We start from the raw sequence: 12,477 nt of genomic DNA on the forward strand, positions 1-12,477 counted from the left end.
TTCTAGCCACTTCCAGCCTGATCATCTTAGGTGCAATGTTACCGTAAAGATACCAGGTGAGGCCTGAGCTGTTTCCCATTGGGGTCATCTCCTATCAACACATGGTGTCCTGCTCAAGGCCCATTGTTGCCTGGCTCCTTTCAGTCTCCTTTGGGACTAGCCTTGCTTGCTTGCTTTGGGAATACTGGGACAAGATATTTTTAGTTGAGAAAACAGTGGTAGTCTGAGCTGTCAGGTGCTGAAGGCCATTAATAGCCTGGGTTAGGGAAGGCCAGGAGACAGTATCCAAGAGGGCAGCAGCTGCTTAATTAGGTCAGGCCTGTTGTCATCGAGCAGGTTGTCACTTCCTACAGGCCAGGGATTTCTGTAGAAGACATACCTGGCAGTCTTGCATCTATATACATCACCCCCTCTTGTCCCTGTGGTTCCATTTCTAGTCTTTATCATCTCTCTGTAGATACGGGGAACATAGACCAGGAATTTACTTCCACTGTGGTCCCTTATTTTTCCCTTGGATTTTACAATGGCCTCCTCTCACTGTGGTGGTCTCAGTTTTGGTAATCAAGTTTGTTTGCCAGGTTGTAGACTTAACTAGGGGGTGGGACAAGGCCTGTCACATTATATAACATGTATTATATACACAGAAGAAAATTATATTTGTGCTTACACATACACTGTGCAAACAAACTCACATTTGCATGCATTTTCTGGCTCTCAGCATTTAGGTAATACATCTAACAGTCCAATATGAAAGGGATTACTTGAGGGCTTTGAACAAACATGTTCTAAGGACCATTGAGGTATTTTTGTCATACATAATAAGTTATGTACTGAGAATTAAGTACATAACTTATTAGTGAAGTTACTAAGGAGCTGAAATGTGATAAGGGAAGGGTTTGTTCTGTCATGATTAAGAACATGATGACTTGTCATTAAAAAATCAGTGTTGATCCGGGCACCGGTGGCTCACGCTTGTAATCCTAGCTGCTCAGGAGGCTGAGATCTAAGGATCTCAGTTTAAAGCCAGCCCAGGCAGGAAAAATCTGTGAGACTCTTATCTCCAATAAACCACTAGAAAACTGGATGGCGTTGTGGCTCAAGCGGTAGAGCTCTCGCCTTGAGCTGAATTGCTGAGGGACAGTGTCCAAGCCCAGAGTTCAGGCCCCAAGACCAACCAAAAAACAAACAAAAAAAGTCAGTGGTTGCTGTAATGGTGCCTTATTGAAGTATTTTGAGACAGTTCTGGAAACATTATCTTTCTGAACAGGAAATACAAAGTCCTTGAACAAGGACATATAAAGTACTTAGAAACTTTCTTGAGAGTTGTCCCATATTAAATGACCTGTTTTTCTTAAGAATTAAAAAACTCTAATATGTATTAAAAATATACTTAGTAATGCTTTCATTTCAAGAGTGTTCTTTTCTGGTGCATTCCATCAGTAAAACAGTGTCATGTTTGCAATGATGTGCTCTGGAAAGTTAATTTGAGAGAAGTTAATGAGGTTTGGCTTGATGAACTTTAAAAGTGTCTGTTTTGAAATATAGTTGGAGGGGCTGGGAAGGTGGCTCAGTGGTAGAGCGCTTGCTTGCATGCCTGAGGCTCTGGGTTCAATTCCTCAGCACCACATAAGCAAAAAGAAAAAAGCCGGAAGTGGTGCTGTGGCTCAAGTGGTAGAGCGCTAGCCTTGAGCTGAAGAGCTGAGGGACAGTGCCCAGGCCCAGAGTCCAGACCCCACGACCAGACCCCCCCCCAAAAAAAGAAAGAACTGTAGTTGGAGACCAGACTTGTAGTAACTACACCTTACATTTCTATATTGCTTTGTGCTATTCACATATATTCTTTTCAAAAAATGTTTGAGACAGTTTCTTTATGTGGCCTGGACTGGCCTCAAATTCATAATCTTTTTGCCTCCACCTCCCAAATGCTGGGCTTAGAGTATGCAGCACCACACCTAGCTCCAAATATGTTCTACCAGTAGATTTTGATCTTAAATTCTATTAGTAAAAATTTGGCACATGTCCCCAAAGTATCTGTATTCATAAACTAGTTTTTAAATTTGTTTTTTTTAAGTAGTTATGCAAAGAAATTACAATTCTATAAGTCATGTTATGAATACAATGTTTATTGGCCAGTGTCACACCTTCTTCAATAAATTAAATATTTTGCTCATCAAAATATGGCATGAGACTGGGCACTGGTAGCTTATAACTATAGACCTAGCTACTCAGGAGGCTGAGATCTGAGGGTTGCGGTTCAAAGCCAGCCAAGCCGGACTAGAAACTGTGAGACTCTTATCTCCAATTAATCATAGAAAAAACGCTAAGTGGCACTGTGGCTCAAGTGGTAGAGCACTAGCCTTGAGCAAAAAGGAGATCAGAGACAGGGTTCTAGAGCTCTAAGACTGCCCCCCCTCCAAACCCCTCCCCCCACACATAAGGAGCTGTGTGGTAGCTCAAATTGTAATTCTGGATACTTGGGAGGCAGTGGTCTGGAGGGTTGTGGTTCAGGGCCATCTCAGGCAGAAAAGTGTGTGAGACTCCATCTCATCCAATGGCTGGTTGAGGAAGCATGATGGCTGGGTACAGTGGCACCTGTCTATCATCCTTAGGAACATAGGAAAGCACAAGGAGGATCACTGCCTACACTGGCTTTGGGCATGAAGTGAGACTCTGCCTCAAATATAACCAATACAAGCCTGGCACCAGTGGCTCATGCTTGTAATCCTAGCTACTCAAGGGCTGAAATCTGAGGTTTGTTTGCGGTTTGAAGCCAGCCTGGGTAGGAAAGTCCATGAGACTTTTATCTCCAATAGACAAAGCCATAAACAGAGCTGTGGCTCAAGTAGTAAAGCCATAGCCTTGAACAAAATTGCTCAGGGACAGCACCTAGGCCTAGAGTTTAAGCCCCAGAACTGGCAAAAACAAAACAAAAAGTGATTGGAGGTGTGGCTCAAGTGTTAGGCCCCAAGTTCAATCCCCAATACTGCAAACAATGGGAAGCAATGTATCTCAGTGGTAGAGCATGTTGTTAAGCCTGCGTGAAACCCCAGGTATCAGACCCAGCACCAAAAGGGGGTCACAGTGGAGATCATATAAAGCACAACAAATTTAGAGGAAGAAAGAGACAAGGGTGTTCTTATATTTTCTGCCATACTTGAGTATGGGTCAGCCCTGTGAAGGCCTGCTGGACTGGAAAGTAGTGACAGGAGTTTTGAGAACTTCCGGTAGCTGTTTGTACCAGAAGCACACTGAGCACTCTTCACCCTCAGTTGGCTACTTCCTGGGGGTGCTTCCTCCTTTGTTGTGCTACTCCCTCTCTACTCTGGTTCCTGCTGTTCCTGCCTGCTTCACCTGCTTTCCACCTTCCCTACTTCCCTCTTGCCATGGTACCAGGGTCTAGACTTTTCTGCCACTCAGGACAGCCACTGCTTGCCCAGGTCTCCAGAATCATTCTGTCCCGATCAGAATCCTCCTGTTTTCAGTCAGTGACACCATCACCACTCTCTTCTTCCTGGTGTCATACTCCATTTCTCTATCCCTTCCTGCACGTTGGAAGAGCCTCGGAAGAGCCTCCTAGTGGCCCTTCTAGTAAATGCTGCTTTCTGGGCTGTCACATGGTGTCTGGATAATTAATTCACTCTTTCCTTGCTGAAGAGTCTTCCCTGTCCCCTGCCACCCCCTGCAGTTCATGCTCTTCACCACATGCCACACCTCTCCTGTGGTCCTGTCCATAGCTACCTTTGCTTTCAGCTGCAGCTTCCTAGCAAGTTCTCTTTTCTGTCCAGTGCTCTTAAAAGTACAGAGGAGATTCATGGAGCCTCTTAGGACTCCCAAGTTCCCTAAGAGACCAACTCAAAGAAAGGCAGCATCTTATCTGTGGCTTCTCCATGCTTGCAGCTAGCCATCTTGCCCAAGCTGTGCTTGCTTCTTAGCTCCATATGGCATGCTTCTGTTGTGCTGCTGCTCTCCTCTTCCTCTTCTTCCTCCTCCTCCTCCTCCTTTTTCTCCCTCCTCCTCCTCCTCCCCCTCCTCCTCCTCTTCCTGCTCCTTTTGTCATGGTGCTTGAACTCAGAGCTTGGGTACTGTTGTGTTGCTTCTTAAATTTCTTTATTTTCCAGGCAGTGCCTTTTGTCTTCTCTCAGGGCAGATGAGGCATCCCCCCTTTACCCACTGCCAACTCATGTACCCACATTTCCATCTCTTCTTTCTGGTTGCATTTTTTATTTCTGTTTCTTAAGCTAGTCTCTTGGAGAAATTATTGCATACAATTCATGCTTGTATCTTCCATCTGTTCATTTGGAGGGGTGATATACTTGTTCCTTAAATGAAAACAGCACTGTGAAAGGTCTTGTGTAGTTCATCAGTTACTGAGGAAAAGTGAAGGAACTAGGGGGTCAGCAGAAAGACACAGCCCCTGCCCGTTATTAATGTCAACAAAGGGCTTGCTTGCAGTCCCAGCTACTTGTAGCTCAGATAGGAAGATCACTTGAATGCAGGAGTTCAGCCAGCCTTTGCAACATAAGGAACCTTGTCTCAAAAGCAAAAGGAAGCCAGGTGCTGGTGGCTTACACCTGTAATACTAGCTATGTAGGAGGCTGAGATCTGAGGATTGCAGTTCGAAGCCAGCCCAGGCAGAAAAGGCCCTTTGAGACTCTTATCCCCAATAAACTACTCAAAAAAGCTGGAAGTGGTGCTGTGGCTCAAGTAGCCTTTGTAGCCTTGAGCTACAAAGAGGCTTAGGGACAGCACCCAGGCCCTGAGTTCAAGCCCCAGGATGGGGGCGGGGTGGGGAATGCCAAGGTAAGTTTAAAAACAGATACAAAATTATACACTATCAACAGGGTAGAGGTCTAATTTACTTCTGTCCACAAGATACAATGAATTTGCACTTCTTTGGACAGGAATTCACTTACCTTACCCTTGGAGTTTTATACAACTTAACATAAAGTAGATCAGAGACAAGGAAGGATACAGGCCTTGAATTTAGGATCCTCCTGCTTTACCCTCCTGAATGCTGGTTACAGGTAGGTGCCACAACACTGGGCTTCTAGCCCACCTTGGTTATTTTTAAGTGTTTTCAGGGAACACAGCAGTCTGTGGTTATAGGTTACAGTCCTCACTGGGCAGGCTGTCATCATGTTCCCTGTCACAGCGTAGGGACCATTGGAACCTGTGTGTTAGAGTGCAGTGTTCACTGGGTGCCTGAAGGTACTCTGAAGACATTCTGTCTTCACCTCAGAAATTTAATTTGATTATCTTTTCCAGGTTCATATTGAGATCCACTGAAACCCCCTTCCCCCGACTCTCAGGCGCCCCCTCCCCAGGCTCATTGCATCAGAGAAAACAAACATGAACAATGGAAAAGGGACCCTGGACACCTGCCTGGCAGAAGCCCAGTGGCTGGGAGGGGATGACTCGGACACACTGTGGTGTAGCCTTAATAATCGGACACAGAAGGGGAGCCTCTGCTCTGCATATGTGGGGGTAAAGCCGCCAAGGGTTGATGGCAGTGGAAATTTCCAGGATGAGGCAACAGACATGAAGCGTGGTTGGAGCCAGGCTGGCCTCTTGCTTCACTGGGGCAGCAAAGTGTCCCTGGGTCCGAAGGAGCCAATAAGAAGTTCAGCCCCAGCTGCTCTGATCCAGGCCATGGGGCTGTGTGATGCCCCTGCCACCGCCGCTGCCACTATTCCTGCAGAAGAACAGTTTGCTAGGAAAGCTCTCAGGTGGAACTGGGCAAAAAGATGGCCTGGAGCCCCCAACAGTCACAGAGGATCGCACCGCAAGGGAGAGCCCTGGGTATCAGGAAGGCCCTCCACGTGTAAAGCTGGAGGTTTTAAAGGGGAACCACGAAGTGCTTTCTCCAGTGGCCTGGGCCTACCTGTCCCCTTGTCTCAGCTGTCTGCAAGGCCACCTGCCCAGCCTAAAGGTATCCCTGAGGGTGAAACCAGATGTGCTTCTCCTATTTCCAGAATGAACAACTGGGTACAAGAAAATTCTTCCAAGTGGCAAAAGTACATCAAGTGGTTTGTAGACAGCATTGGGGATATTGGCACTGCAGTTTTCAAATTAGCAAATCCCTTATGCCATAGTTAAGGTACAGTCAGAACAGTAAAAATGCCAGATTAATTTTAAACATTGTCTTCAAATGAATTCTTTTGCATTCAGTCTGGATAATGTACGCTGCTGCCTCATGTGACCAGACAAAGCAGGTTGGCAAGTTTACTCTTGCTCCAAGCCATTCATGCAGGAAGAGGATTTGGAACATGTTTTAAATTGTGCTTGACAGACATTCAGACTTGGGGAACTCTTTCAGGAGAGGATTACTCTATCTGGTAGCCTGTCTGATGCCAGCATGAAGTACCACGGATTTCTGGATCTCCAATGTCCACCCTGCAGGCTTCAGTCCCAAGCTCCATCCGTTGTTACTTCAGCTTGTCCCTGATCACCTGATGGGAGTGGAAATGTGCCACATTGGCCCCTCTGCTCTGATGAAGACTTGCTGAGTCCATGGCAAACTGTGCATTTTGGAAAATTATTTTGATCTGCAGCAAAATTTGATTTCCTTTGTCATACCCTATCCCTTCCAGCTTGACAGTTTGAACAGAGGCCTGATGGTGAAAGTTGCAATATTAAATTTAGCATAATCCTCTCAAATTAGGAACCTGAGCAGTGTTACCCTAAGTAAAAATGGAGCTTGAAATACTTTGCTGGTGTTCAGATAGAGGCAAATGAAATGTTTTCCTTAAGGAAGTCCCCAGTTCCTAGGAATTGGGTCTTCTACACTGAGACTTTTCTTAACTAATACCCTCTTTTGTTTATTGATAACTTTAATAAAGGTCATTTAAGAGTGTAAGTTTTTAAGGACTCCCAAACCGAGACTTAAAACAGCCCTTTTGGGGACAAGTGACTGCATATGTCAATTTATATTGTGTGCTCAATTATGATGTGTGCTATCTTGATGTTTTGGGAAAATGGAGATGACACAGTCTGTTCTTTAGCCTAATAAATATGTCCTATTTTCTGTGTGTACTCTGGGTTTGCCTTGTCTTTTTTTCACACTGTTGTCTTTCTGATACTTACACATTGTGTGTGTGTGTGTGTGTGTGTGTGTATTAGAGCTTAAACTCAGGGCCTTGCATTGTTCCTTAGCTTAAGGCTGGTATACTACCCTTTAAGCCACATCTCCACTTCCAGCTTTTTTCTGGTTACTTGGAAGTAAGATTTTCTGGGCTGGCTTCAAGTTTGGATCCTCCATATCTCAGCCTCCTGAGTAGCTAGAATCAGAGGCATGAGCCACTAGTACCCAACTTACTTAAACATCAGCCAGTTAGGCAAAGTAGGATGTAGAAGCAAGCGGAGATTGAACACTGAAGGTGGATTGGAACCCTGCTTCTATCTTCCCAGGTATGTTGTGATCCTTGGGGGAGGAGGGGAAGCTTTTCTAATGGAGTCCTTATAAGCCTGTATCATCTCCTCTCCATTAAGCCATTGAAGTCCTGGTGAGTGGATTTCTTTTCAGACTTCCTTTTCTTGTCTTTTTTTTTTTTTTTTGATGTTGGTCCTAGGGCTTGTATTCAGGGCCTGACACATTTTTTTTCCTTGTCTGTCGTGGGGCTTGAACTCTGGGCTTGGGAGCTGTCCTTGCGCTCTTCAGCTCAAGGCAAGCGCTCTACCGCTTGAGCCACAGTGCCACTTCTGGTTTTCTAGTGGTTTATTGGAGATAAGAATCTCATGGACTTTCCTGCATGGGCTGGCTCTGAGCCGCAATCCTCAGATCTCAGCCTCCTGAGTAGCTAGGATTACAGGTGTGAGCCACCGGCCCGGCTTGATCTCAGCCTCTTGAGTAGCTAGGAGTACAGGAATGAGCCACCAGCACCCAGCCCTCCACCCCTTTTTTTTAAAGCTAAGTTTACTTCTTTGGGATGGAACTTTGCATGACTTGTGTTTCTTTTGTAAATTAGAAACATACAGATATCTAGCCAATTGCCAGTGAAAAGTACAGAATTCCCTATTTAGCATAAAAAAATTAAATTTAGGGGGAGAAAATGAGGGAGTAACAAGTTAGACAAGAAATGTATTCACTACCTTATGTAACTAACCCCTCGGTACATCACCTTGAAAATTAAAAAATGAACCCCCCAAAAAAATTGAAGGCTGGGCACCGATGGCTCCTATAATCCTAGTTACACAGGAGGCAGAGATCTGGAGGACTGCATTTTGAGGTCAGCTTAGTTTAAAAACAAAAAATGGGCTGGGAAGGTGGCTCAGTGGTAGAGCGCTTGCCTTGCATGCATGAGGCCCTGGGTTCCATTCCTCAGCACCACATAAGAAAAAAGCCACCCCCTGCTTTCACTATATTTGATGTCAGTATAACTTGTGGAGGAGATGGGGAAAAACCAGTTGTTTAAGGATACAGGTGGATCTGATGCAACAATGAGAAGTACAAGTTGTCACGTCGAAAACGAGCTTTACAATGTCAGTGCGGGGGGGGGGGGGGGGGGGGGGGGGGGGGGGGGGGGGGGGGGGGGGGGGGGGGGGGGGGGGGGGGGGGGGGGGGGGGGGGGGGGGGGGGGGGGGGGGGGGGAGGCTGGGAAGGGATGGGAAGGGTAAACAAAGGAGGAGGCTGCAATGCTTGGTAAGAAATGTACGCATTATCCTGCCCATGCAATTGTAACCCCTCTGTACAGTTTGTTCACAAATAAAATAAAATTTTAAAAAAAAAAGAAAGAAAAAAGCCAGAAGTGGCGCTGTGCCTCAAGTGGTAGAGTGCTAGCCTTGAGCTGAAGAGCTGAGGGACAGCGCCCAGGCCCAGAGTTCAGGCCCTACAACCGGACCCCCCCCAAAAAAAAAAAAAGTCTTGGGCACCTGGGCTTAAACAATGTATGGCTCCAGTGACACAGCATCTACCTAGCCAGTACGAGACCTTGAGTTCCAACTTCAGTTTTCCTTTCCCCCCAAAAAGTGCATATCTTAAGATTATATGTTCTTCAAAAAAAACAAACAAACATATGTTCTTCTACCTTGACTGAATTCTCGTAAGGGTTAAACAGCACAACCATTTTAAATTTAGAAACAAAGCATAGCAGAAAACCTTGGACTTGTTATTCACATTTGGACACCATTTCCTTTTTTTTAAACATTGGAATGAATGATGAAATCTTGAAGTCATTACGAAGTTGTAAGTCTATGGAATATAAAATGTAATTTAAGATTGCTCGATGGCTTTATAAAAAGGATGTAAGATGTGTTACAAAGGTTAATTTAAACCCCTGTGAATTCTAAAATTCAGATTGTCTTTTTTTTTTCTTTTGTCTTTAACAAGGTTTACTTCCAGCTTGCTCTGCTTGATTGAGCTGGTGCTCTACCACTTAAGCCACACCTCTACACTAGCATTTTGCTGGTTATTTTGGGGGATAGTCTTGTGTACTTTTCTGCCAAGGCTGGATCTTAGCAGAAAAGATGCTCTGGATCTCAGCCTGAGTAGCTAGAATTACAGGCATAAGCCACTGGTGCCTGGCCATTTGTTATAATTTAGCACAAAATGAGGAATGGGCTATATAATCCTGTACATTTTTTCATTGATAATTTAAATTCTTTAAAAATATTTGGAGTGGGACAAATAAGGAATTCCCTAAATAGGATTAATTAATTTCTACATTTGACAGAACTGAGGTTTGAACTTAGGGCCTTACGCTTGCTAGGCAGACACTCTACCACTTGAGCCACATCTTCAGCCTTTTTTTCTCTCTTCCCCCTCCTCTCCCCTCTCTCTTTTTCTTTACCAGTCCCGGGGCTTGAACTCAGGGCACTATCCCTGAGATTCTTTTGCTCAAGACTAGCACTCTACCATCTATGCCACATTGCCACTTCTGGATTTTTCCATTTATATGATACTGAAGACTTGAACCTAGAGCTTCATGCATGCTAGGCAGGCACTCTACCACTAAGCCACATTCCCAGCCCTTTGCTTTATTTTTCAGATAGTCTCATGTCTTTGCTGAGGCAGCTTCAGACAAAGTTCCTCCGACCTATGGCCTCTGGGCATAGCTGAGATGAGAAGCACATTACTGCCACAGCTGGCTTATTGGTTGATAGGGTCCTGTGAACTTTTTCCTAGGTTGGTCTGAAATTGTGATCTCCACCTTCTTCCTGGACAGTATGAGCACAGAGCTGGACACTGCTTTTTTGGGGTTGGTAAGTGTTAGAGGTGTAGAAACTCCAACAAGTATATATACTGTAAAAACTTGACACTGGACACTTAAGTCTAGTTTGTGGTAATACAAACTTGGTTCCCCTTTGCTTGTAGATGGAATCTTTGGGCTGAAGGCATGGCTCAAGTGGTAGAACAAAAGCCATGAATGAAAATCCACATCTCAAGAGCCCAAGACCTTGAGTTCAAGCCCGAGCACTCGCACACATTAAGGCAGCTAAAGGTGTAGCTCAAATGGCTAGAATGCCTGCCTAGTAATAGATGCTTAAATTGATCTGACCAGTTGAGTTCATCACAAAAAAAATTTTTTTTATGTCAGTCGTGGGGCTTGAACTGTCCCTCAGCTTTTCAGCTCAAGGCTAGTGCTCTACCACTTTTAGCCACAGTGCCACTTCCAGTTCTCTGGTGGTTAATTGGAGATAAGAGTCCCAAAGTCTTTCCTGCCCCAGCTGGCTTTAAACTGGGATCCTCAGATCTCAGCCTCCTGAGTAGTTAGGATTACAGGTGTGAGCCATCAGCGCCTGGCCTGTGTCTATTCGTGTGTGCACGCGCACGCCTATGTGTGTGTGTGTGTGTGTGTGCACGCACATGCATGTGTTTCAAGTCCCCTGAGAGCTATGTATTTGTATAATGAATGTGGGATTATTTCCTTAAAGGTGCTTGCTTAAGAAAGGAGAACTTCTTAGGACCAGCTCTTTTCCTTATTTTTATTTATTTTTTCCAGTCCTGGGGCTTGAACTCTGGGCCTGAGTTTTTTTTTTTTTTTTGGTTCCGGTCATGGGGCCTGAACTCTGGGCCTGGGCGCTGTCCCTCAGCTCTTCAGCTCAAGGCTAGCGCTCTACCACTTGAGCCACAGCGCCACTTCTGGTTTTCTAGTGGTTTATTGGAGATAAGAGACTCACGGTCTTTCCTACCCGGGCTGGCTTTGAACCGTGATCCTCAGATCTCAGCCTCCTGAGTAGCTAGGATTACAGGTCTGAGCCTCTTTTTTTTTTTTAAATTTTGAAAATACCATACAGAGGGGTTACAATTACATGAGCAAGGTAATGAGTACATTTCTTTTTCTTTTTTTTTTGATCCGGTCGTGGGCCTGAACTCTGGGCCTGGGTGCTGTTCCTTAGTTCTTCAGATCAAGGCTAGCGCTCTACCACTTGAGCCACAGTGACACTTCCAGCTTTTTTTTTTTCTGCTTATGTGGTGCTGAGGAATTGAACTCAGGGCCTCATGCATGCAAGGCAAGTGCTCTACCACTAGCCACCTTCCCAGCCCCATGAGTACATTTCTTATCAAGCATTGTTGCCTCCTTTGTTTCCCCTTACCATCACTTCCCATTCCCCCCTCTCCCCCCCGTCCCCTCCTCCCAAAGTTGTAAAGTTCATTTTTCTACATAAAGTCTTGTATATCTCCTTGTTGCAATGGGTCCACCTGTATCCCTATTTGCTTTTTCCCTTCCCCTCCACAAATTATACCAACATCAAATACAGTGAAAATGGGTTATACCGTAGGGGAGGGACATACAAAGCAACAAAGAAATACCTTATAAATATGTTAGAAACAATAGCAAGCAAGAAAAAAAACATTTGAGTCCTTTCAACTTTTTAAATTGTTTAATCATAAAGGTGATCTACAGAGGGGTTACAGTTATATAAGTTAGGTAACAAGTACATTTCTTTTTGGACATTGTCACCCCCTACCCTTGCTCATTTATTTATTTTTAGAGGGTTTTTCTGTGTAGCCCAGGCTGACTTCAAACTAGTGATCCTCTTGCCTCTGTTTCTTGAGTGCTCAGATTATAAGTGTGCACCGCCACACATGGCTCAAATTACATTACAGTGGAAAATTCTCAACTCCATTATGTAAAAGTGAGGTGATGGATGCCTCAGGAGAACATGGCTAGTGGCAGGATGGGATATATATTTTGTCATGGGGATTGAACTCTGGGCCTCGCTGTCCCTCAGCTCTTCAGCTCAGGGCTAGCGCTCTACCGCGTGAACCACAGCGCCACTTCCAGGATGGGATATTCTAAGTGAATCTGAGTCATGCATGTCAGAACAAGACCCCTGCATCTGTACCCATGAGGCTTGCTTTCGCCACTAGAGGGAGCCACATGTCCACTAGTGTGCCTCTTTACCAAGGCCTGTTTTTCTGGTTAATCAAGATCCTTAAGGAAAAAGCCGGGCGCTGGTGGCTCACGCCTGTAATCCTAGCTACTCAGGAGGCTGAGATCTGAGGATCACAGTTCAAAGCCAGCCCGGGCAGGAGAG

Source organism: Dipodomys ordii, unplaced genomic scaffold, assembly GCF_000151885.1.
Source record: "Dipodomys ordii isolate 6190 unplaced genomic scaffold, Dord_2.0 Scaffold68, whole genome shotgun sequence".
Taxonomy (NCBI): Eukaryota; Metazoa; Chordata; class Mammalia; order Rodentia; family Heteromyidae; genus Dipodomys; species Dipodomys ordii.